This window comes from Muntiacus reevesi, chromosome X (assembly GCF_963930625.1).
Source record: "Muntiacus reevesi chromosome X, mMunRee1.1, whole genome shotgun sequence".
Taxonomy (NCBI): domain Eukaryota; kingdom Metazoa; phylum Chordata; class Mammalia; order Artiodactyla; family Cervidae; genus Muntiacus; species Muntiacus reevesi.
In genome coordinates this window covers 97,399,313-97,425,122 of record NC_089271.1, presented here as the reverse complement: position 1 = coordinate 97,425,122, position 25,810 = coordinate 97,399,313, and the positions used below count along the sequence as shown (strand labels likewise).

At 44.1% G+C, this 25,810-nt stretch overlaps 1 pseudogene; it reads left to right on the top strand.

Moving 5' to 3' along the window:
• Positions 1-7,243: 7,243 nt before the first annotated feature.
• Positions 7,244-25,810, top strand: part of LOC136154610 (PAX-interacting protein 1-like) — a 55,890-nt pseudogene continuing 37,323 nt past the window's right edge.

Sequence of the window (25,810 nt, the reverse complement as noted above, 5' to 3'; positions counted from 1 at the left end):
CCACAGCAATCAGAGCAGAAAAAGAAGTAAAAGGAATCCAGATAGGAAAAGAAGAAGTGAAACTCTCGCTGTTTGCAGATGACATGATCCTCTACATAGCAAACCCTAAAGATTCTACCAGAAAATTACTAGAGCTAATCAACGAATATAGTAAAGTTGCAGGATATAAAATTAATACACAGAAATCCCTTGCATTTCTATACACTAACAATGAGAAAACAGAAAGAGAAATTAAGGAAACAATACCATTCACCATTGCAACAAAAAGAATAAAATACTTAGGAGTATATCTACCTAAAGAAACAAAAGACCTGTACATAGAAAACTATAAAACACTGATAAAAGAAATCAAAGAGGACACAAACAGATGGAGAAACATACCGTGTTCATGGATTGGAAGAATCAATATTGTCAAAATGGCTATTCTACCCAAAGCAATCTATAGATTCAATGCAATCCCTATCAAGCTACCAACGGTATTTTTCACAGAACTAGAACAAATAATTTCACAATTTGTATGGAAATACAGAAAACCACGAATAGCCAAAGTAATCTTGAGAAAGAAGAATGGAACTGGAGGAATCACCCTCCCTGACTTCAGACTCTACTACAAAGCCACAGTCATCAAGACAGTATGGTACTGGCACAAAGATAGAAATATAGATCAATGGAACAGAATAGAAAGCCCAGAGATAAATCCACGAACCTATGGACACCTTATCTTTGACAAAGGAGGCAAGGATATACAATGGAAAAAAGACAACCTCTTTAACAAGTGGTGCTGGGAAAACTGGTTAACCACTTGTAAAAGAATGAAACTAGAACACTTTCTAACACCATACACAAAAATAAACCCCAAATGGATTAAAGATCTAAATGTAAGACCAGAAACTATAAAACTCCTAGAGGAGAACATAGGCAAAACACTCTCTGACATAAATCTCAGCAGGATCCATGGAAGCAGCCTAGATGCCCATCCGCAGATGAATGGATAAGGAAGCTGTGGTACATATACACCATGGAATATTACTCAGCCGTTAAAAAGAATTCATTTGAATCAGTTCTAATGAGATGGACGAAACTGGAGCCCATTATACAGAGTGAAGTAAGCCAGAAAGATAAAGAACATTACAGCATACTAACACATATATACGGAATTTAGAAAGATGGTAACGATAACCCTATATGCAAAACAGAAAAAGAAACACAGAAGTACTGAACAGACTTTTGAACTCCGTGGGAGAAGGTGAGGGTGGGATGTTTCAAAAGAACAGCATGTATATTATCTATGGTGAATCAGATCACTAGTCCAGGTGGGATGCATGAGACGAGTGCTCGGGCCTGGTGCACTGGGAGGACCCAGAGGAGTCGGGTGGAGAGGGAGGTGGGAGGGGGGATTGGGATGGGGAATACGTGTAACTCAATGGCTGATTCGTGTCAATGTATGACAAAACCCACTGAAATGTTGTGAAGTAATTGGCCTCCAACTAATAAAATAAAATTAAAAAAAAAAAAAAAAAAAAAAGATGCAAGAGTTTGAACAAGACATGGAACAATTTACCAGATCAAAACTGGGAAAGGAGAGTGACAAGATTGCATATTATCACTCTGCTTATATGAAATATATGTAGAATATACTATTCAAAATGCCACATTGGCTGTAATGAGCTGGAATCAAGGTTTCTGGGAGAAACTTCAACAACCTTAGATATGCAGCTGGTAACACTGTAAAAAGAGAAAGTGAAGAGGAACTAAAGAGTGTCTGGATGAGGATGAATGAGGAGAGTGAAAAGCCTTGCTGAGAACTCAACATTAATAAAAAAAAAAAAAAAAAACCCACAAGACCAGGTCATCTGGTCCCATAAATACTTGTCAAATAGAAGGGGAAAGTGTGGAATCAGTGACAGACTTAATTTTCTTGAGCTCAAAAATTACTAGGAATGGTGACTGCAGTCATCATATTAAAAGACACTTTCTTCTTGGAGGAAAAACTATGACAAACCTAGACCTTGTATTAAAAAGAAGAGACATCAGCTTCTTAACAAAGGTTCCCTCAGTCACAAACCCCTATGGTTTATCCAGTAGTCATGTATAGATGTGAAAATTGGAACACAAATAATGCTGAGAGCTTAAGAACTGATGCCTTCAAAATGTGATGCTGGAGAAAACTCTTAGGGGTCTCTTGGGCTGCAAGGAGATCAAGCCAATCAATCCTCAAGGAAATCAACTCTGAATATACTTTTGAAGCATTAATGCTGAAGCTGAAATTCCAGGATTTTGCCAACTTGATGCAAAGAGCCAACTCTTTGGAAAATACCAGGATGCTGGGAAAGATTGAAGATAGGAGGGGAAGAGGGTGACAGAGGATGAGATGGTAGGATGGCATCACCAATTCAATGGACATGTGCTTGAGCAAACTGTGGGAGACAAGGAAAGAGAAGGACGCTTGGTGTGCTGCAGTCCAGGGAGTCACAAAAGAGTTGGACATGACTGAATGACCGAACAACAGCAATCAAAATATCTAGAGCTACTTCTTAAAATCACTCTAAAATCTATTTAGTAAAATAAATAACAACAACAAGAAAAAAATCCAACACATGAAGGTGGTATACTAGAAGATGGGACAATGGATTGTTTTTTACTATGGAAACTATAGACTGTCAAGGAGACAACTCTTCTAATTGAATAGATTTTTGACATTACGTTTCAAGAAAAATTTTATATAAGCAATAAAGAGCCATAGTTACTATACTAGTAGTAGAGAAAACAGACTTTAAATAAAAAATGATATGAAACAAGTAACATTAAATATATTCAGCTCACTCACACATTCATATCTGATTCTCTGCCATCCCATGGACTGCAGCATGCCAGGCCTCCCTGTCCATCACCAACTCCCAGAGTTTACTCAAACTCCTGTCCATTCAGTCGGTGATGCCATCAAACCATCCATCCTCTGTTGTCCCCTTCTCCTCTTGCCTTCAAACTTTCCCAGCAACAGAGTCATCCCAGATGAGTGAGTTCTTCAGATCAGGTGGCCAAAATATTGGAGTTGCAGCTTCAGCATCAGTCATTCCAATGATTATATTAATTATATATTTTGTCATAGCATCTTTATATTAATGATATATGGGTATATCACACACACAAAATTTCACATCATCAAAGCGTTAGCGTTACCTAATATTTGAATATATTACCTATTATTTGAATGCACAACCGTAAACTTATAGTGTTCAAGCTGGTATAAGGAAAGGCAGAGGAACCAGAAGTCAAATTGCCAACATCCGCTGGATCATTGAAAAAGCAAGAGCGTTCCAGAAAAACATCTATTTCTGCTTTATTGACTATGCCAAAGTCTTTGACTGTGTATATCACAATGAGCTGTGGAAAATTCTGAAAGAGATGGGCATACCAGACCACCTGACCTGCCTCTTAAGAAACCCGTATGAAATCAGGAAGCAACAGTTAGAACTGGACATGAAACAACAGCCTGGTTCCAAATAGGAAAAGGAGTACATCAAGGCTGTAAACTGTCAGCCTGCTTTTTTAACTTATACGCAGAGTACATCATGAGAAATGCTGGGCTGAAGAAAGCACAAGCTGGAATGAACATTGCTGGGAGAAATATCAATCACCTCATATATGCAAATGACACCACACTTATGGCAGAAATTGAAGAACTAAAGAGCGTCTTGATGAAAGTGAAAGAGGAGAGTGAAAAAGTTTCCTTAAAGTTCAACATTCAGAAAACTGAAATCATGGCATCTGGTCCCATCAGTTCATGGGAAATAGATGGAGAAACAGTGGAAACAATGACAGACTTTATTTTTGTGGGCTCCAAAATCACTGCAGATGGTGACTGCAGTCATGAAATTAAAAAACTCTTACTCCTTGGGAGGAAAGTTATGACCAACCTAGATAGCATATTAAAAAGCAGAGACATTACTTTGCCAACAAAGGTCCGTCTAGTCAAGGCTATGGTTTGACCAGTGGTCATATATGGATGTAAGAGTTGGACTGTGAAGAGAGCCGAAAAATTGATGCTTTTGAACTGTGGTGTTGGAGAAGACTCTTGAGAATCCCTTGGACTGCAAGGAGATCCAACCAGTCCATCCTAAAGGAGATCAGCCCTGGGTGTTCATTGGAAGGACTGACGTTGAAGCTGAAACTCCAATACTTACGACACCTCAAGCGAAGAGTTGACTCATTGGAAAAGACCCTGATGCTGGGAGGGATTGAGGGCAAGAGGAGAAGGGGACGGCAGAGGATGAGATGGCTGGATGGCATCACCGACTCGATGGACATGAGTTTGAGTAAACTCTGGGAGTTGGTGATGGACAGGGAGTCCTGGCGTCCTGCAATTCATGGGGTCGCAAAGAGTCAGACACGACTGATCAACTGAACTGAACTGAATATTTGAATTTTTTTCTCTGCCTTTAGACTAACATGATGTGTAAAAACTGCAAAACATGAGCAAGAACTATAGTCCAACAATAAATATCCAAATAATTCAAGAAGAAGATAAGGCCACTGAGAGAAGAGAAAACCTACATGACAATACAAACCAGTAGACCAAACACAGGTGTGCAGTACATTCCACCCAAAAAGAACAGGAGAATACATATCTGTCTCAACTGCACAGAGAATATTCTCCAGAATATTCTTGAGAATTGGGTTTATATTAAGCCATGAGACAACCATTAATAATTTCAATCATACCAGAAAAATAAAATTTCAATCATAATAAATATGGTCTCTGACATGCAAAATATATAAATTGAAATCAACAGTGGGAGGACAATTTGAAAAATGTAATGTGTGGAAATTTAAACAACATATTCCGAAGGGTCCAATGAGCCAAAGAGTAACTCACAGGGGAAATGAGAACATTTTCTGAGGTGAACCAAAATGAAAACACAATGTAGTAGGTCATTAGATACAGCAAAGAGAAGAACTTATACATATATAAGCTTACAAAAAGAGAAAGCTCTCCAATCCCACAAAGAAGCTAATTGAGATTGAGTCCAAGTACTGTGTTTCGGTCTCTTTGGTTGACTTGATGGCTACTCCAATTCTTCTAAGGGATTCCTGCCCACAGTAGTAGATATAATGGTCATCTGAGTTAAATTCATCCATTCCAGTCCATTTTAGTTCGCTGATTCTTAGAATGTCAACGTTCACTCTTGACATCTCCTGTTTGATCGCTTCCATTTTGCCTTGATTCATGGACCTAACATTCCAGGTTCCTATGCACTCTTACAGCATTGGACCTTGCTTCTGTCACCGGTCACATCCACAATTGGATGTTGTTTTTGCTTTGGCGCCATCCCTTCATTCTTTCTGGAGTTATTTCTCCTCTGATGTCCAGTAGCACATTGGGCTCCTACCGACCTGGTGAGTTCACTTTTCAGTGTCCTATCTTTTTGCCTTTTCATACTGTTCATGGGGTTCTCAAGGTAAGAATACTGAAGTGGTCTGCCATTCCTTTCTCCAGTGGACCACATTCTGTCAGACCTGTCCACCATGATCCATCTGTCTTGGGTGACACCACATGGCATAGCTTAGTTTCACTGAGTTAGACAAGCTGTGGTCCATGTGATCATATTGGCTAGTTATCTGTGATTGTGGTTTCAGTCTGTCTGCCCTCTGATGCCCTCTCTCAGTGCTTACCATCTTACTTGGGTTTCTATTATCTTGGATGTGGGGTATCTCTGCTCCAGCAAAGCTCAGCCACTGCTTTTTAGAAAAGGCAGAGGAAACAGAGATCAAATTGCCAACATTCACTGGATCATCAAAAAGGCAAAAGAGTTCCAGAACAGGATCTATTTAAGCTTAATTGACTATGCCAAATCATTTAACTGTGTGGATCACAATAAACTGGAAAATTCAGAAAATGATGGGAATACCAGACCACCTGACCTGCCTCTTGAGAAACCTGTATGCAGGTCAGGAAGCAACAGTTACAACTGGACATAGAACAACAGACTGTTTCCAAATAGTAAAGGAGCATGTCAAGGCTGTATATTGTCACCCTGCTTATTTAAATTATATGCAGAGTACATCATGAGAAATGTTGGGCTGGAGGAAACACAAGCTGGAATCAAAATTGCCAGGACAACTATCAACAATCTCAGATATTCAGATGACACCACCCTTATGGCAGAAAGTGAAGAAGAACTAAAGAGCCTCTTGATGAAAGTGCAAGAGGAGAGTGAAAATTTGGCTTAAAGCTCAACATTCAGAAAATTAAGATCATGGCATCTGGTCCCATCACTGTATGACAAGTAGATGGGGAAACATTGGGAGCAGTGTCTGACTTTATTTTGGGGGGCTCTAAAATCACTGCGGATGATGATTGCAGCCATGAAATTAAAAGATGCTTACTCCTTGGATGGAGAGTTATGACCAACCGAGACAGCATATTAAAAAGCAGAGACATTACTTTGTCAACAAAGATCCATCTAGTCAAGGCTATGGTTTTTCCAGTGGTCATGTATGGATGTGAGAGTTGGACTATAAACAGGGCTGAGCACCAAAGAATTGATGCTTTTGAACTGTGGTGTGGGAGAAGACTCTTGAGAGTCCCTTGGTCTGCAAGGAGATCCAAACCGTCCATCCTAAGAGAAATCAGTCCTGAGTGTTCATTGGAAGGATTGATGTTAAAGCTGAAACTCCAATGTTTTGGTCACCTGATGCGAAGAGCTGACTCATCTGAAAAGACCTTGATGTTGGGGAAGATTGAAGGCAGGAGGAGAAGGGGATGACAGATGAGATGAGATGGTTAGGTGGCATTACCGACTCAGTGGACATGAGTTTGCGTAAACTCTGGGAGTTGGTGTTGGACAGCGAGGACTGGCATATTGCAGTTCATGGGGTTGCAAAGAGTCAGACACGATTGACTGACTGAACTGAACTGAACTGAAAAATGGCGGAAGTTAGCGGAACAAAGCGATGAATATATTGTTCAGTAAAGTTTTAGGGGCAGATAAAATATATCTCTTTTAGTTAAAAAATCAAAGGAACTCTTTGGCCAACCCAGAAAAGTTCTTGCCCTTTTGGTAACAGTGTCCCCCTCAGTGTCACACAACTGTGGATCCACTGCAGTTGGGATACAGGATAGTATCAAAAAATTCAGAATATCAGAAACTGAATTTAACTTCATCTTGCTTCACTTTCTTTTTTCTTTTTATATTAAAGTTTCTTAAAGGCAATGCTTTCTGGTCCCAAGGACCAGTTGGCGATGTCTGAAACCTTTCTCACTGTCCCAGCGGAGGAAGTGCCCTTCGCCATAGCTGGGGTGGGGGTCAGGGTGCATCCGGCCCCCCGAGATGTGGGATGTCCCACAGCATAGAACAGCTGGTTTATATAAAATGTCCACATTGCCCTGTCTTAGAAACAGAGCATCCCATTCTTCTTCCAGATGTTCAGATGAAACAGGGCTTAGAGTTCATTTTTGCTGTGTAGTGCTGGGTGGGAAAGCCCGTAGATATAACATACTTTGTTCACACTTTGGGAAATACACTGTGTACATATGTGGTGGATCTCGTGAATTATTGTCCGATTGGAGGTCACAAGTCTCTCTTCCCCAGGCATGGGAGCTGACTGACAGTGGGTGTCGTGTATGTGCAGATCATCTAGGTGCATGGAGGAGCTGTGGACCCCATGTTCTTGAGCCGCTGCACCCACCTGCTCTGCAGGAATCAGGTCAGTGGGCTGTTTGCACAGCTGAGGGCTCAGTTCTGCTGTGACCAGGAGAGCTCTGAGCGATGCTGGGATGGTCATGCTTGGAAAGGACTTTCCCCCACCTCACTGATTTCCATCCACCTTTGGCATGTGGACACTTCTGTGGCTCCTTGCTTCTCTGTCTGTGAGGACAAGGAAAGAAAGGCAGGTTCCCTGTGAGGGGGAGGTGGACACCGTCTGCCCTGGCAGGGCCACCTCAGCATAGAACAGTGGGAGCAGGGTCGCTCGGAGCTGCTGACTGGCACCTCCCCCTCAGTGCTGCTTGTGCTCATCCCCTCAGGTTTCATTTCTCCTCTTCTCTGATGGGTTTTTGTTCATATGCTGACTGCTGTTAGTGTGTATGTGGTACGTGGCCTCTGACAAACGCCTGGTGAAGAGCACATAGGGGTCGTCCCATGGTTAATTCCAGAGGCAGTTACATTTTCGTAACTCGCTGTGTTCTCATGCGCAATTCGAAATCTGATGATTGGAAGTGTTATCTCTTTCCATGACTAAAATCATTTCCTAGGCTGTCAGCTTTCCTCCCCATGGTCAGCTCTTGTTCCTGTGTTTTGGGTTATGTTCTAGTTGACCTGTGACACTGCTGTAGTTTATTAGTTTAGTACATTGAGTCATAAGCTCCTGGAATTCCTCTATTTATAGGACTTCCAATAAAAGTGACCTTGTAGATACACAGCCTTACAGTTCTGTATGTCACCTGTAGTAAAGCCTCCAATGACTGGCCTGTACTGTTGTGTTCACAGGCCATAATGGAGAGGAAGAGGTGCATCATGGCACACTGACTGAACATGATCCTGAAGAAAAAGAAGCTGGTGCCACCCCATCAGTCCCTGCGTTTAACAATGGCCTTTCCCCCCGGGGGACAAGCTGTGCTCCAAGCACATAAGGCTCCCCCTGTGCTCCTGAATGAAATAAGCAACTTGTTTCCTTCTCTGTTCCCCTGTAACCGTCACAGCTTAATGACATTTAATGGATTCTCCCAAGTCTTTGACACTGTTTAATAAATGCCTATTCCCTGGTGGCTCAGACAATAAAGCGTCTGTCTGCAATGCAGGAGACCTGGGTTTGATTCCTGAGTTGGGAAGATCCACTGGCAAAGTAAATGGCAACCCACTCCAGTATTCTTTTCTGGAAGATCCCATGGACAGAGGAGCCTGGAGGGCTACAGTTCATGGGGTGGCAAAGAGTCAGACATGACTCTCAGACATCATCTCCTGTTGGTTCTCCCTATCAGAGGAGCCCAAATCCAGGATCAGTAAGAAGAACTGACCAATGTTCATAGGCTTAATAAAGTAACTTCGTTAACATGACCTGAAACCTGTCGTGCTAACACAGGAAAGCGTTTCCCATTTGGTATGTTTTGTTTCAGTCTCCGCTTGCTGGCTCATGTGCAGCACTGTCACCAGTAACAGCATTCTCAGAGGTGCCCCTCAAAGCCAGAGGAGGAATGGAAATACGTGGGTCTGTATCACAACTAACAGGGAGAAGAGAGAGTTGTATTAACTGGGTTAAACTGTCATTACCTCTTGAACTTACTGTACCTTCTCTCCCCCAGATTCTGTCTGTGACTGGGTTTGTTGACAGCGACAGGGGCGACCTGAAGCTGTCAGGTCGCCAGGTGTACCTGGCAGGTGCCAAGTACCCGGGCTACCTGTGCTGCAGCAACACCCTCCCCAACTGCAGAGAGTAAATGCGGCCAACTCCCTCAGTCAGCCGGCATTCTGCTCTCAGCCCACACAGGACATCTCAGGTCCCCTCTGTCAGCCAGGGTTTCATCTCAGCCCACACAGCGCAGCTCCGGGTCCCTCAGTTGACCAGGGTTCTGTCTCAACCCGCATGGGGCTGCTGTGGGTCTCTCAGTCTGTTAGAGTTCCATGGTGGATGTCAGAGTCTACTTAAAGAATGGCAGTGATAATAGTAGCAGAAGAATGAAATTAGATGATTAAGGAGGGTGCAGTCAAATTAGGTGACAGTGGTGAGGTGAAAGCACACTGGCCAATGACCTCGCGATCATGTGGACACCTTCTTACAGCCCGATCAGCTCTGTAGAACAGTCCCTGCCACCTCCATTGCGAGCAAGTGTGGGCTGGGTTGTGTTAACAGAAGTACAAATTTGAACTCCGGTAACTCTAATAAATGTGTTTTCTCTCCCCCCCCCCACCCCCACCAAAAAGACTGACCTGTTTAAAGTACAAGAAAGCCAAAGAGCAGCAGATCCCGTGCCTGAATGCCCAGTGGCTGGGGGACATCCTGCTGGGGAACTTCGAGGCCCTGTGGCAGATGCAGTATGGCTGCTACACCGCCTTCAGCATGCAGGACGCCCTTTACCCCAACCCCGCACCTGGTGTTGAACCTTCTGGGTAAGCACGCTGGCTCCCCGTGGCCATGGGCTGGTGCTTCAGATGCTGCTCTTGGCTTCAGGGTTGCTTCGCTTTTTATCTCATCTCTTGTTTCCTCTCCATGCTGTCTCCCTCTATACTGGACCCAGGAGTTTTATTGGCTTGTATTTTTGTTTGCTTTTTTAAATGGACTCTCAGAAGTGGAAGGAACATTCGAAAGCCTTTTGATCTTGTCTTTCAAGCCAGCTCTCGTTTAACTTGCTCTGTAAGACGTGGCATCCCCCACGCCCACCACTTTCTGCTGCACAGATCCCGAGGAAGGCCCACTGCCCTGACTGTACACCAGATGGTGCTTAACCCCATTTACCCACCTGAGCATCACTCCAGGAAGTGGTTACTCAAATGCTGCTTTAACATGCGCTCCCTTGAAGGAGCCTGTCCAGTTCTTGTCCTAACAGCCTCAGTGGCAAGAAAGCCCTTTCTGGTTTTCAGCCACAGCCTGCCTGCTTCCCTGGGACAGACCTGGGTGTAACGTCTGCTCTGAAGCCATGGTGCAGACGCCAGGCCCTTCCTTGGTTAACACGTGTCCTCAAGGGCCCAGCCTGGCTGCCACCCCCCATGTGCTGTGCTCATCACAGACGGTTCCTCGGACGCCAGACCACGGAGCTCCCAGAACTCTCCAGGGATCAGCACACGCAGGCATGTGGTGCCTACATTGGGCCACAGGCTGCTGGTTTGCTCAGCTTTGTCTCATACAGAACACTCAGCCCCTGCCAGGCTTCCCTGTAAACTTAGGAAAAGTCCTCATGGTTCCCTTACTGGAGGCCATCACCTGGGCTACTGCATGTTCAAGATGACCTGCACCTGGAGAGGTGTCTCATTTCTGTTATTACTGATACACTTCCATTATAATTGATTTTTTCTTGGAAGTTGGTTGATTTAAAATGTTGTGCTAGTTTCAGGTGTGCAAAAATGTGAATAAGTCATACTTGTACATACATCTACTTTTGTTAAAGATTGTTTTCCCATGTAGCTATTAAAAAGTATTGAGTAGAGTTCCCTGTGCTATATAGCGCGTCCTTAGTGTTAACCTGCTTTATATATAATAGTGTGTATGTGTCCTAAGAAGGCTTTTATATTGATAACGAGTCCTTAATTTACATAGTGTTTCTGAAAAGTAACCAGTTTCTCTCTTCAGATGCTTGGAGATTTCCGTTGAAAGTGTCAGCAGAGTTGCTGATGGTATGTCACATTCGTCACCTTACTGTGGCTGTTACTGTGTTACAAAGAAGTAGGGATATGTTTGTATCTGTAACTAATTCTTTTAATAATTAGCCGTCATGACCAATGAGGGCTGAATCTTCTCGCCTGTCATAAGCTGTTCAGTGCACCCTGTGTCTTTATCCTCTTCATTGGTGATATTGGGAGTTACACATTCACATGACACACATTAGTTCCATGACTTCTTCAGAGAGCTACATGACTGCTTACAGAGGTGCAGAGCAGAGTACAGGGAGACCGTGTGTTTCCGTGGGGTTCAGGAGGTGGAAACTGGGGCGCCAGAGTGTCAGCCCTGACCTCAGCACTTCACTGTGGCAGTGGACTTCCAGGCCACTGGCTGGGGTCTCTGATGGGATGCCTTCAGGGTGGGTTGTTCTGCACTGGAGTGCCAGGGTTTGGTTGGTAGGAAATGAGTAAGGACTGCCTTTCCCTTGGTGGGGAGGGTCATCTCCACCATCATCCCAGATGGAGAGGTGGTTGCTTCCAACAGTATAACATAAATGAGTGTGCTTGTGGAAGAAAGTCTGGGTTAGAGGCAAGGAATGGGTAAGGGGGCAGCAGCCACAGTGTGAGGCTGGCTGCAGGGGCCTCCAGGGGCACCGGCTCCCCAGTGGGCTCCACATCTCTCCACGTAAGGGCCTCCAGCTGGTTTTAGGAGCATGGGTGCTGTGCCCGGAACACAGAGTGGCCATCAGAGGCCTGCCTTCCCCTCCAGTGTCCTGTGACCCAACCGTCCTGCACCCTCATAGGGGAATCTCCGTCTTTCTGGAGGGATGTAATTGCAATCATTATGTTTTCCAAATTCCATTGGGACACAAAATGTTTGAAGTAAAAAGTGTTTTGAAACGTTCAAGGTTGAGGAATAAATCTATCACAAGAGCTGAGGTAGGGGTGAAGACATCTTAAGGAACTACTGGGTCTGGTGAATAGAGAGGGTGACCAGCACCAGGGCCTCCCGGGACAGTTCGCAGGTGCCCATGGTCTCTGCCAGTTGTGCCTTGGGGAGTGTTTCTTGTGTGTGGTGAGAGGGGTAGAAAGCACTCAGAAGCTGCTGTGTTCCTGGGGTGGTTGACTAAGGTAAATCATACTTTAATTATAGGATATAAGACTACCTCCCAAACCAAAGCATAATGAGGTAACTATATTCAGCCTTCTTCCAAAAGTGCCAGGTAGGAAGAATCACCTTGTGGTTTTTTTTTGTTTGTTTGTTTGTTTGTTTTTAATGGTTGATGATCTTTTACAGTCTGTTCTAGGAAATGGTGGCAGTTGGGGAAATTCCTAAGATTTTCACTTGGAAGGGCTTTCCAGGTGACACTAGTGGTAAGGAACCCGCCTGCTAATTCAGGTGACATGAGACATGGGTTCAGTCCCTGGGTCAGAAAGATCCCCTGGAAGAAGGCATGGCTACTCACTCCAGTATTCTCGCCTGGAGAATCCCCATGGACAGAGGAGTCCAGCGGGCTACAGTCCATGGGGTCACAAAGAGTTGGGAACGACTGAGCGACCAAACCACCAGGACTTGGAAGGATACACTGCTTGGATTGCAGCTGTATCATGACATGTCTCGTTTCATCACTGGAGATAGGCGGGGATTAGCCAGTGTCTTCTCCTTTCTTATTAAAAAAATAAAGTCCAATCTTCTGTTTTATCTTTTTTCTATCTTGCCAGAACCCCCATCGTGTGAAACGAGCTGCTGTGGTGGGACAGGGGCAGGGGGACTGGAACCCGGCTCTAGGCATCCTCAGTGTGTGCCCGAGAGCCCACGTCCAACCACTGACCCAGGTCAGGGTGGGGGATGGAGCCCCCTCTGTGGGGCTGGGGCGGGGGTGTTGTCAGACTTGTTCTGGTCTCACCTGGTGGAGGTACGCCGGTGGTTTAAATGGAACCAAGAGACCCTTTGAACTGCATGGAGTGAGGGTCTTTGCCTCTTCCCTACTCCTCAGTCCCCTCCTTCCAGTCCCCACAGCCACCCAATCTGGGGATTGTTGGATTCTTTAGCAAAAGCATAATTATGTGATTATATACGTCATTAAAACACTACAGATTTTGTTAACTTAATACACTGTCTCAAATATAAGCTAAAAATTAGGTTTGAAAAAATTTAAGCAAAGAATTTTAATATAAAATGTGTACTTGAGTCAACCAGCTTTATTCTGTGTCAGAGCTTCTGGGGTGAGATGGGTCCTGTGGGATATGGTGGGGGACTGGGGGCCACAGAGGGCCCTGGGAGCCCTCGCTTCCACCCTCACAGACCCCCAGGGACAGTGCAGGCTGGGGGTCGGGAGTGGTGCCTGATCAGCCCTTCCCCTGGGGGTTCCAGGTAAGAGTCCTTTGGGGTGACTTTGTGTAAATGGTGGGAAAGAAAGAGCAGGTGAATCACTGCACTTTCCCTTTAAGAACAGAAAACCACACACAGGTAAAGCTCTCAGAGCTTCTTAACACTTTTAAAATTAAACTCTCATGTTTAGTAAAGAACATATTAGGGAAGTAATAGCCGTTCTCTTTTATGTGTGTTTCATAGAATCAAATATATTCTGCCTCCCACCAAGAAGATACCACCAGAACTGACCCCTTTTGTGATTTTCATTGGATTTGAGTCTGTTCAAGTTCAAGAGTACATAAAGGTGAAATTTCCTTCTGTTTCTCATAAGGACTTTTAGGAATGTTCCTTTCTGTTTATATTTGCTTTAGGTGAGCAGTTTTATTAAGTTAACATGTAGTCAGGAATACCGTGTTGTAACGGTGTTCATCATGTGTATTCATAAACTCTGTCATCATTACATCATTGCCTTCCCGCCTTATTCTTGCTGCTACTACCTCCTTTGACACTTGCTTTCTTAGGATGACTCAGGTGAGGAGACCAAGAGCAGTCTTGTAATCACACATTAGCAAAGCTGTGCAAATACCATTTTCGTAAGGACATTAGCTTACGAGAGTAGCTGTGCCCCATCAAGTTTCCTAAATGAATCCATCATCTTCTCAAGACTTGTTCTCTCTGGTGGAGCGGGCCCAGGGGTCACAGGTGTATTTGTATTTATTTACATAAATGCACTTCTGGAAGTAACATTAGGAGGGACTGTGGGCTTGTGTCTGGGCATGGGATGGTTAAAGTATAGTTGACCTGTGTCACAGGGATTCAAATATTTCCCTTTATTTTTTAAGGAAAAGAAATAATTACAAATACTACTATAAAATTCTTTTTTTTAACTTTTAAAACTGGGTATAAAGAGATCATCTTTTACATATCTATGTCTTAGGTCGATTTTTATGTCATCATTTCTTAGAGACTGTGTCTCAACGTACCTTATTCAATACTCACTTCGGTGTAGACAGCCTGGGAGGTTCACTCCTTATGTAGCGAGTTGCCTTGTTCTCAGAGCTTTCTACTTCTTCAAAGGGGTGTCCTCCTGGTGTCCAGTGGAGGTCCTGCTTTAGTCTTGACTTGTGTGGCACGGATTAGGGAAATTTACATTGTCACTTCCAGTTTCCACTTTGCTTGTATGGTGGCGTAAGTCTGGCTTCACTGCTTTCACCATTTTGTGCTGTCGAGAGTCCCATTCACGGTCTAGACGAGTCCTGGGCTGAGGACGGGCGGGCGGCTCTGCAGACCAGATGGTCTCACCTCTGCTCTGTGTTCCCGGCCCTCAGAAACTCCACATCCTGGGTGGGGAGGTTGCCGAGTCTGCACAGAAGTGCACCCACCTCATCGCCAGCAAGGTGAAGCGCACCGTCAAGTTCCTGATGGCCGTTTCCATGGTGAAGCACATCGTCACCCCAGAGTGACTGGAGGAGTGCTTCAAGGGCCAGAAGTTCATCGGTAAATGGCCGAGTCACACCCTGTGCACTGGATGCCCATTTAGGAGGGTTTTTGCCTTCAAATTTATCTCCATTTTCATCCCAGCACACATCAAGTTCATTTTTTAACTCTGTGAATTTAAATGGATAAATAACAAATTATTTCATGTCCCAGTGAGTCATTTCATATTTTTGCATTTTACTGTGAAATAGGAAGGTTGTGGTAATTGGGGAAGTACTGGGGAAGAGCTCTGTAGCTTTGCCTTCTTCTCCTGATGATACGTCCTGTATGTCATGCTGGCTGTCCAACGGGGTTCCAGGTGTGGCACAGTGAATGCAGCAGGGCCAGGGAGCCCAGGAGTGTCCTGGGAACATGGGGCAAGTGGCCTGGGGGGACAGCGTGGGTCACCAACCCCCAGGACAGGCACGGGCATCTCTGGTGGGACATTTATTCCGTTGCTCTGTGCCCCCCTCCCACACGCCTCCTGCAGGGGGCTGCATAGGTGGTCCTTGGGTGGTGTCCACGGTGGTCCCTTCTCCACTCTGCCTGCTCTCACCTGGTGCTGCTCTCGAGTCATCTATGGGACGCACTCTGAAGTCTGTAGTTGCTGTTGCTCCTCAACCGACTCTCATTTATCCCCTATTTCCTTATGTCTCCTTCCTTTCTCGACCATGGGGCTGTCACTCTTCCCATGTCGCCCCGCTGTGACCAGTGACTGCTGGTCTCCTCTCCATTCTTCCCATCAGTCGTGACCACCTGGTAGTTTTTGGCAAAATAAGAGCGTCCTAGACTTGTCTTAGGCTTTTCTGCCCTGGTACTGGCACCATCATGTCCCAGGGACTCCCCACTCCACCCCCAGTTCCAATCTCAGGACAGATCTGGGGAGCTGATGGTGCTGAGGCCCATGGGATCTGCCTATGCCAAGCTGACTCACACAGTGCTTCTCGTGTCTATCTGTCCGGTTCCAGTCCCACACCACAGGGCTCATGCTCATCTCTCCCTTCCTGTGTCCATACTCCAGCAGTGAGATGCCTGCTCCCAATGTCCTAAATACATTAGCTTCCTGGACGAGTCCCATATAGTCAGCCCCCATTGGCCATCCCCGCGCCCCCACCCTTGCAGCACACCGCCCCCGCCTGGGCTCTGACAGCTTTAAGACTAGACACTTCCTATCATGGGGGAGGGGTATTTTGACATTTTGTATTTATATCTATATAGTTTGGGACACTAATTATGTAGGCTATGTCTTTCTGGAATACACATGCCCTTTACACTGCTGTGGAAAATTTGACTCTTGCCACAACTCCGACCAAGTTAATATAACTCGTCTTCTTCTCTTAGAAACCCAGGGTTGTTGTAGCTACTGTGTTCATTTCAGTGTCATCTGTCACCTTGAACATGGACTGCTTCCTGTCCTCCCTCACGGCTCTTCAGCAGGCACACAACCTTCATCATGCTATAGAAACTAGCATTTCAAATACATCACTTCATTCAACTATATCACTTCATGCATGAAAGTACTTCTTTGTTCATTTTTTAACTTCATTTTTTAGACATTATTGTCTTCTTTCACCTAGTGTGGTGCTTTCTTTTTCTGCGGGTGGCTGATGGACTTGCATTTTTAGCAGTCACATCAGTGTCTCCTGAGTGACGTGATGGAGGCAGCAACTATGTTGTCTAAGCTGAGAATGGTTTTCTCATTTTTAACGTGTTGTTTTAAAAAGAGAAGGGCAAGTGACAGACCCACCATGTGGCCCGTCAGCCCTACAGCGTGTCATCTGACTCAGCCTGACCCTGGACTGTTAGTTTGGTTACAATGATGAAATGAAAAGCTTTTCTGAACGAGATGTATTTGTAAGAAGATTAAAACATTTTGTGATCTTTACTTTTTGACAAATTAGGTATTATTTACATATTCTTAGATCGTCAAAATCTGGTAAAATCATTCTTTATAAATTGATGTACATACTCGTGTATAAAAGGAACTTGTTTTCGGTACATCTGTAAAATGTGGCTAATCGACTCTCAGTTGGAGTCCAGTGGCTCTGAAGTCACTGGTCCCTGTGATCACAAGCTGGCCGTGAACCTGGTTCCCGGCCTGTCCCTCCACATGGGCACTCTTCACCTGGGTTTGGGTTGGGGTGCTGTGGCCCCCCAACAGTGTGAAGCTACAGCTGAGAGGCAGGTGGGGAGCTGCCCAGGGATGAGAGGAGGGTTCACGGCTTTCAGCACATTTGTTTCTGAAAGCTGAGAAACCCTGATCTATGAGGAAGAGTGTCTTTGGCCTGGCTGTTTTCAGGAGGAAGGTAAATGAAATATAATCGGGGAGACTTACTCATTCACAGGTGGATGCCAGCACCTGGCTCACTGGGGCACCTGGAGCCAGTCACACGCGGTGCACCCCAGTGCCAGGCACTTTCTGAGGCTGTGCCGTCTTCCTTTTCAGACAGCAGAACTATCTTTTCCAAGATGCGGAGGCCGAAGTGCTTTTCTCCTTTAGTTTGGAGGAGTCCTTGAGGAGGGCACATGTTTCTCTGCTCTTCAAGGTACACCTGGACTGGAGCTCAGATCAGCTGCTCAAGCTGGGCAACTGTGATGGGCCAGGCAGCTTGCACCCAGAGAGCCAGGCTCTCCCCACTCCCCCTGCACAATCAGGCCTCCTCTAGGGTCTGTTCGGGTTGAAGAAAATCGATATGGAAAGAGATGCATTATAAATAACCTGGGTTCAGAGAGTATGTTATGAATAATTTATAAGATTTTTTTTTTTTTGCTTTAACAACTTATATTAATTCTATTCCCATAAAATGTATATTCAGCTGGAAAATGGAGAACATTCTTGAGAAAATATTAACTGAAATTGTGTCTAATAATTCTAGAGTACAGTGTTTAAATGTTTCTAAGATAGAACAGTTTGGAAAATGTTTGTATTGAACAGTGGCTTAGTAGATTAATAGAGATAATCAGTTTTTTGGGTTTTCTTTTTTTAACTCTTAAGGAGCCAATTTAGGAATCAAAAGAGATTTGCAGTACTGAGTTAAGAGTACATTACCTAAAACAGTCTGTTTTGCTAAATGTTTTAGGAGTTTAAACAAAATGGTACTTCTGGTACATTTAAGAGTAAGGAAATTAGAAAAGTTTAATCATCAAAATCATTTTGTACTCCATTTGAGCTTTAGGAATTGTGAAAAATGTTCTTATTCTTACTCTTATCACAGAATACTTCATGTCTTACAGGAATTAAAGTTCTAGTCACTTTTTAATAATTATAGGTCACACCTAGCATATGAGAGTGTTATTTCTGAAATTTCATGTCTGTGTCTGCCAGGCCCACTTTGGGTTGGGGACCAGGGCAATCTAGTACCATGTAGCTCCATGAAATTGGGCATTTTGTCAAATTTCTTGGGTAGGATGAGAAATTACACACACTGAAAATTCAGTTTGAAACCAGTACACATATTTTCATTTTTAGGTGAAATACTTTTACATCACTCCTGGGATCTGCCCATGTCTGTCAACCATGAAAGCGATTATGGAATGTGCAGGAGGCAAAGTGTTGTCTAAACAGCCATCTTCCCAGAAATTCATGGAATATAAGCAGGGTAATGTGCACAGAAGTGACACATTGTTGAATGCATCAATGTCATATATGAGGCTCAGTAACCAAGAAGCTGCTTTTCTTTTCCTTAGAGTATGTCAGAAATGATTTCAATATCCTGTAAAAATAACCTTCACTTGTGTCAAAAATATTTTGCCAGAGGATTAGTTATGTTCATTGCTCTGCTGCATGTTGGTGTGCCTGGGTGCGGGCAGGTGTGTCTGTTTGACAGGTTTTGTCTTTGTTCCTTGCAGATGTTCACAAGGCAGAGTTTGTTCTCACTGGAGTGCTCACTCAGACACTGGATTATGAGTCATATCCTTTGGGAAGGCGGTGGGTGGGCCCCTCTCATCCTTAGTGTCAGAGCTGCATGCACTCCGTGACCCCACAGGTTAGGGCACTACTGCCAGGGTTAGTGATAGAACCGCTGAGAGGTCCATTGAATTTCGTAGACTGTTCTTCTAGAGTAGACGCTCTTACATCTTTCCAGGCTCTTTCCCGCCCTCCGTGTTGAGATCTGAATGCCTGTTCTGCACTGCCTTTCCGTGTGGAAGGAAGACTTGGTATAAAGCTTACCTGAGCCATCTGTGGGTGACCTCTCGGGGCTCTCCTCACGTCTGCAACCTGAGAGCAGCCACGTCGTCCAGCCACAGGCAGTTGCCTGGGCTGCAGGGCCTGGCACATGCCCTGTAGGAGAAGGGAGTGACTGGTTTTCTGTGGCGTGGCTTTGGGCACCTGGGGCTCTTTTTCTTAGTGTGGGGCCCTTGTTGGGTGTCGGCACTGGACCGCAGTGCTGTGGGAAGCTGTTTTCCTCAACACACCTACATATAAATTTAACTGACGCACCTGCGCTGGTGCCAGGAGCCGCGCGGACCTGGCCTCGGCCCTGTTCCCTTAGACTCCCTTGTTTTAGAGCTGCTTTCTTGGGACAAGTGTTTTTAAGCAGGAAGACAAATACATTAAATATGTTGCATCTTATTAGGGTGTGTAATTTTATTCTGAGGAAACAAATTATATTTTATATTATATGACATTTAAGAGCCCACATTAAATTTTATGGTTCATTTGCCAGGTTTTTAAATGTTTTCATAACACTGTTACTGGAACTTTAGCTGCAAATAAAATGATGCAAATAAAGACCTTGCTATCTCTAAATTATGGATGTTAAATATTTGAAAAGTTTTGTAAATTTATTTTTATTTCTTATACTCTTTTCTTTTATATTGAAATCTTGCCCACATTCTAAATAAATCTACTTTTGAACTTTAGTTAGAATTGAATGGTCCTTTATTGTGACACATTTTTTTGGTATGGTTTATAGGGTTTGCATTATTCTTGAACACATTTTAAGTAATTGCAAGGCAAAATATTTTCTAGAAGAATTTTCTCCTGTGGAAGTGATTTCTGGAAGGTAGCCACTTTCTATCAAGGTGAGACATAAACTCCTGAGCAGAGCCATGTTCAGAATATTAGCAGTTATTACAGCACAGGCACCAACTGGCCACATTCATTAATACCACAGAAACACACATCTCTCCTGCTTCTGTTCCAGATACGGTTCTAATACACTTCCTGTCGGGTTGTAGGTACAAAAATGTAAGTGGAGACCATCGTCTTAGCAGTGACTACTGACATACGAGTGTGTTTAATATACTACAGGTATTAGTGTACTCAAGACCAGTGGTGTCACAGAGATTCAGCCCTGCCCCGACATTACCACCCATCAGTGTGCCCCTCAGACACTGAATTTGCCTCCACAGCAGTTGCTGAGGTGTTTTCATAGAAGGAGCTGTAACTGGCTCCAGTCTGTTCTCCAGTTGTACAATCTGTGCAGGTTAATTCCCGAACAGAGTTTAGGTGGAACACGTGCATTAAACACGTCAGGACTTCCCCGTCACAGGAGTTGTTAGCATTGCCATAAGGGTCGGGCGTCACTTAGTTACGTGGGACGTCCTCCTGTCTTTGACGTGGAGGCACATGGAGTTAGTCCTGCAAATCTCCACTCGGTGTCACAGTTGTGAAATGAGGCTCCACACCTGCGACCTCACCTGTGCCCTAGGCCCTGACCTGTGTCGACTTTCCCGTGACATGTCTCTTACCATGTGGTCCTTGTTAACTCTCTCAGCATGTGTGGATGACAAGATGATGGTCTCCTGCACACATTAATCTATCATGCTCTTTAAAACACACCCAGTTGGCACTTATTTGCATCTTTAACAGACTATCTCTCGATGTATGGCCTTTTTAGTTCCTACTTTTGTACCTAATCAAGCAAACTTACCTATAAAACTGACTGTCTTCTCATGAACCACAGGTGGAATGAATGTTGACGTCAGAGAATTTAGAATCTGTAAGGTCCTGGAAGTACAGAGGACTTTCATGAGTTGGCACAAAATGTTGATTGCACAGTATTCAGAGTATGGGCCTACTTCTTATACCCTTGAAGAAAATCGAACATGATAACGGCATAAAAGTCTCTGGGTAGAGTCAATGCATCTGTTCAGTCTTCAACCTTTCAGTGAATGTTTTTCCAAAAGCTACCAAGAAATACATAAAAACACCAGGAACAGTCTACAGCCAACTGGTCTGCATAGTTGCTGAGCACTGACTTGAAGGCTCAAAGGAAATTACATATGAAGATTTAATTAAATGATAAAGTAAATCAACTTGTCAGGTTGATCAGGTTATAAAATTATTTCTCATAAGAAAGGAAGTCTCAGTCCTGTTGTTTGGTCTGACTCAAGATTTAGTATAAGTATAATGTAGACCACATATGTAATTTTATGTTTCTAGTAGCCACAATAAGAAAGCTCTTAGATTTTAGTTTCTACAGTTTAATATCTCTGAAGTGTTATTTCATTTATAAGTAATATTTTTAAAAATTAAAAATACTTTAGATTTCACACCAATTACAGTTCAAAAAGTACATTTGCATACCCAAGTTATTTTAAGTGTAGGTTTTTTTTTTTTTAAGTTAATGTTAACTATGATTGACAGTTGAGCCCTTCTTCCACACCAGGCATATTTCCACTGCATGGTGAGCTGCTGTGGCTTGTCTCCACTCTCTCACTTTGCAAACGGGTGGGAGAAACATGGATGCCACTAAAGATGGCACACTTGGTATCAGAACAAGAGCAGGATCATATCATACCTCTGTGTAGACAAGTACAAGATTTTGAATCCATATGGCAGAACAGAAGGACATGGAACTCACCTCCTCCCACAAATATATCTACACATGGACCAGTTCTCACAATACCTCCTGGTGGGAAAGCTCAGGCACCAAGGAGCACAAGAAAGATGACATAACACAGTAGGATTAAAGGGGGGATATAAAGGGGAGAAGGACGGGCCTGGTGCCACTGTGAAGAAACTCTGATTGAGGACAGGTTCCAGCCACCTGGAAAGGCCCTCTCCCAAGAGGAGACCACCCAGGATAGAGAGGGGGTCTTCAGAGACTCAGAGGACCATGTAGCAGGCAGAACAGAGAGCCCAGGAGAGAGGCTCTGTACTACCTGTACATGGTCTCCAGCCTGAGATGCATGCCTGCTGGTTCATGCAGGACAGGCCCCGGGGAGAGGACTGTGGTTGGCTGTGTGAAGAGCCTGAAAGGCTGGAGTGGGGCATGGCCACAACTTGGGTGGCATGTAAGACAATTTGGCCATCGTAGAAGCAATGTTAAAGGGTATGTGAAGGGCAGAGCAGGACCCCCATCAGCCTCTTCCTCACTCACCCAGCACAGCACCAGCTCCACGAGACTTGGAGCACTCTGGCACCAGCAGGGCCCTCACCCACTGAGGCAAAGCTGGAATCATCCTCCCCATGGCTGTGCCATGAACCGATCCCTACCACTGCCTCTAGCTCTGTCCACTTGGTGCCTGCAGGACACACGAGCAGACAGCGGGGGCTCCTTGGCTGGGACAGGTTGGGCCCGGGCAGCTGTGCGCTTTGTGGGTGTACACAGGGACGGGCCAGGCCTGAGCTACTCCCTGCTTCCATGGCAGGTCCAGGTGCACAACTACTGATTTCAGAGGATCTGCGCTGGTGGCTCTGTGAGCACAGCACCTGACGGTCGCCAAGGCTGCCTACCTGCACCCCCACAAAGGATGGGGTCCCAAGCAGACCTACACCAAGACAGAGGGTCATAAAAATGTCAGAAGTGAAAGAGATGTCTAAAGGAAGTAAGAGGAAAACAAAGGATTCATTACAAGAGAACCTGCACAAGGCTGCCAGCAGACTCCTCTCCAAAATCACTGCAAGTTAGAAGGGAGTGGCAAGATAAATTTGAAGTCCTGAAAGGGAAAACTCTGCAGCCTACTATACCCTACTGAGGAGGACTACCTTTAGGAGAAAAGGAGAGGAAATTTCTCAGATATGATGCCAGAAGATGAGCCCCCCAGGTCGGAATGGTGTCCAATATGCCACTGGGGAAGAATAAAGGGCAATTACAAATAACTCCAGAAAAATGAAGACTGGGCCAAAGCAGAAATGACACTCCATTGACGATGTGTCTGGTGGTGAAAGTAAAGTCTTGTACTGTAGAGAAAAATACTTCATACGATTCTTAGATGTTAGATTTTAGATCCATGAATCAAGGAAAATTGGAAGTGGTCAAGCAGGAGATGGAAATAGTGAACATTAATATCTTAGGAATCAGTGAACTAAAATAGACTGAAATGGGTGAAGTTTAATTCAGATGGCCATTATATCTACTACTGTGGGCAAGAATCCCTTAGAAAAAGTAGAGTAGCCCTCATAGTCAACAAAAGAATCTGAAATGTACTACGTGGATGCAATCTCAAAAACGAAAGAATGATCTCTGTTTGTTTCCAAGTCAAACCATTCAGTACCACAGTAATCCAAGTCTGTGCCCCAATCACTAATACTGAAGAAGCTGAAGTTTCTATGAAGACCTACAAGACCTTCTAGAACTAACACCCAAAAGAGATGTCATTTTCATCTTAGGGGACTGAAATGCAAAAGTAGGAAGTCAAAAGGTACCTGGAGCAACAGGCAAGTTTGGCCTTGGAGTACACAATGAAGCAGGGCAACGGCTAGCAGAGTTTTGCCAAGAGAGCACACCTATCATAGCAAGCATGCTCTTCCAACAACACAAGAGACGATTTACATGGACATCACCAGATGGTCAATATCAAAATCATATTGATTATATATATTCTTTAGCCAAATATGGAGAAGCTTGATACATTCAGCAAAAAACAATGGTGGCTCTTTTATTGAACTCCTCATTGCCATATTCAGACTTCACTTGAATATGGTAGCAAAAAACAATTAGACCATTCATGTATGATCTTAATCAAATCCCTTACGATTATACAGTGGAAGTGACAAATAGATTCAAGGGACTAGATCTGATAGACAGAGTGCCTGAAGATCTGTGGACAGAGGTTCATGACACTGTAGAGGAGGTGTTTATCAAAGTGATCCCCAAGGAAAAGGAACATAAAAAGGCAAAATGGTTGTCTGAAGAGGCCTTACAAATAACAGAGAAAAGAGAAACGAAAGGCAAAGGAGAAAAGGAAAGATATACCCATCTGAATGCAGAGTTTGAAAGAAAAGCAAGGAGAGATAAGAAAGCCTTCCTCGGTGATCAATGCTAAGAAATAGAGGGGAACAGTAAAATAGGACAGATTAGAGAGCTCTTCAAGAAAATTAGATATACCAAGGGAATATTTCATGCAAAGATGGCACAGTAAAAATCAGAAACATTATGGACCTTAAAGAAGCAGAAGATATTAAGAAGAGGTGGCAAGAATACTCTGAAGAACTATCCAAAAAAGATCTTCATGACCCAGATAACCATGATGGTGTGATCACTCACCTAGAGCCAGACATCCTGGAATGGGAAGTCAAGTGGGCCTTAGGAAGCATCACTACAAACAAAGTTAGTAGAGGTGATGGAATTCCAGCTGAGCTATTTCCAGTCTTAAAAGATGATGTTGTGAAAGTGCATCATTCAATAAGCCAACAAATTTGGTAAACTCAACAGTGCCCATAGGACTGGAAAAGGTCAGTTTTCATTCCAACCCCAAATAAAGGCAATGACAAAAAATGCCCAAACTACTGCACAATTGCACTCATATCAAACACTAGTAAATTAAGGCTCAAATATCCCCAGGCCAGCCTTCAACACTCCGTAAACCATGAACTTCCAGATGTTCAGTCTGAATTTAGAAATGGCAGAGGAACCAGAGATCAAATTGCCAACATCCACTGAATTGAAGAAAATGCAAAGAGTTCCAGAAGAACATGTGCTTCTGCTTTACTGACTACACCAAACCCTTTGACTCTGTGGGTCACAACAAACTGTGGAAAATTCTTAAGGTGATGGGAATAGCACACCACATTACCTGCCTCCTGAGAAGTTTTGATGCAGGTCAAGAGGCAATAGTTAGAACCCAACATGGAACAATTGACATGTGCCAAATTGGGAAAGTAGTACACCAAGGCTGTATATCGTCACCCTCTTCATTTAGCTTCTATGAAGATTACGTCATCCAAAATGCTGATCTGGATGAAGCACAAGCTAGAATCAAGATTACTGGGAGAAATTTCAATACTTCAGATATTCAGATGGCACCACCTTTATGGCAGAAAGTGAAAAGGAACTAAAGACCCTCTCTCTTGATGAAAGTGAAAGAGGAGAGTGAAAAAGCTATCTTAAAACTCAACATTAAAGAACTGAGATCACGGCATCTGGTCCAAGCACTTCATGGCAAATAGATGGGGAAACAATGGAAACAGGGAGAGACTTTGTTTTTTAGGCTCCAAAATCACTGCAGATGGTGACTGCAGCCATGAAATTAAAAGACGCTTGCTCCTTGGAAGAAAAGCTATGAGCAACCTAGACAGCATACTAAAAAGCAGACATTGCCTTGCCAACAAAGGTCCATCTAGTCAAGTAGTCATGTATGGATGTGAGAGTTGGACCATAAAGAAAGGTGAACGGCAACATATTGATGCTTTTTATCTGGGGTGTTGGGGAAGACTCTTGAGTCCCTTGTACAGCAAGGAGATCCAACCAGTCTGTCT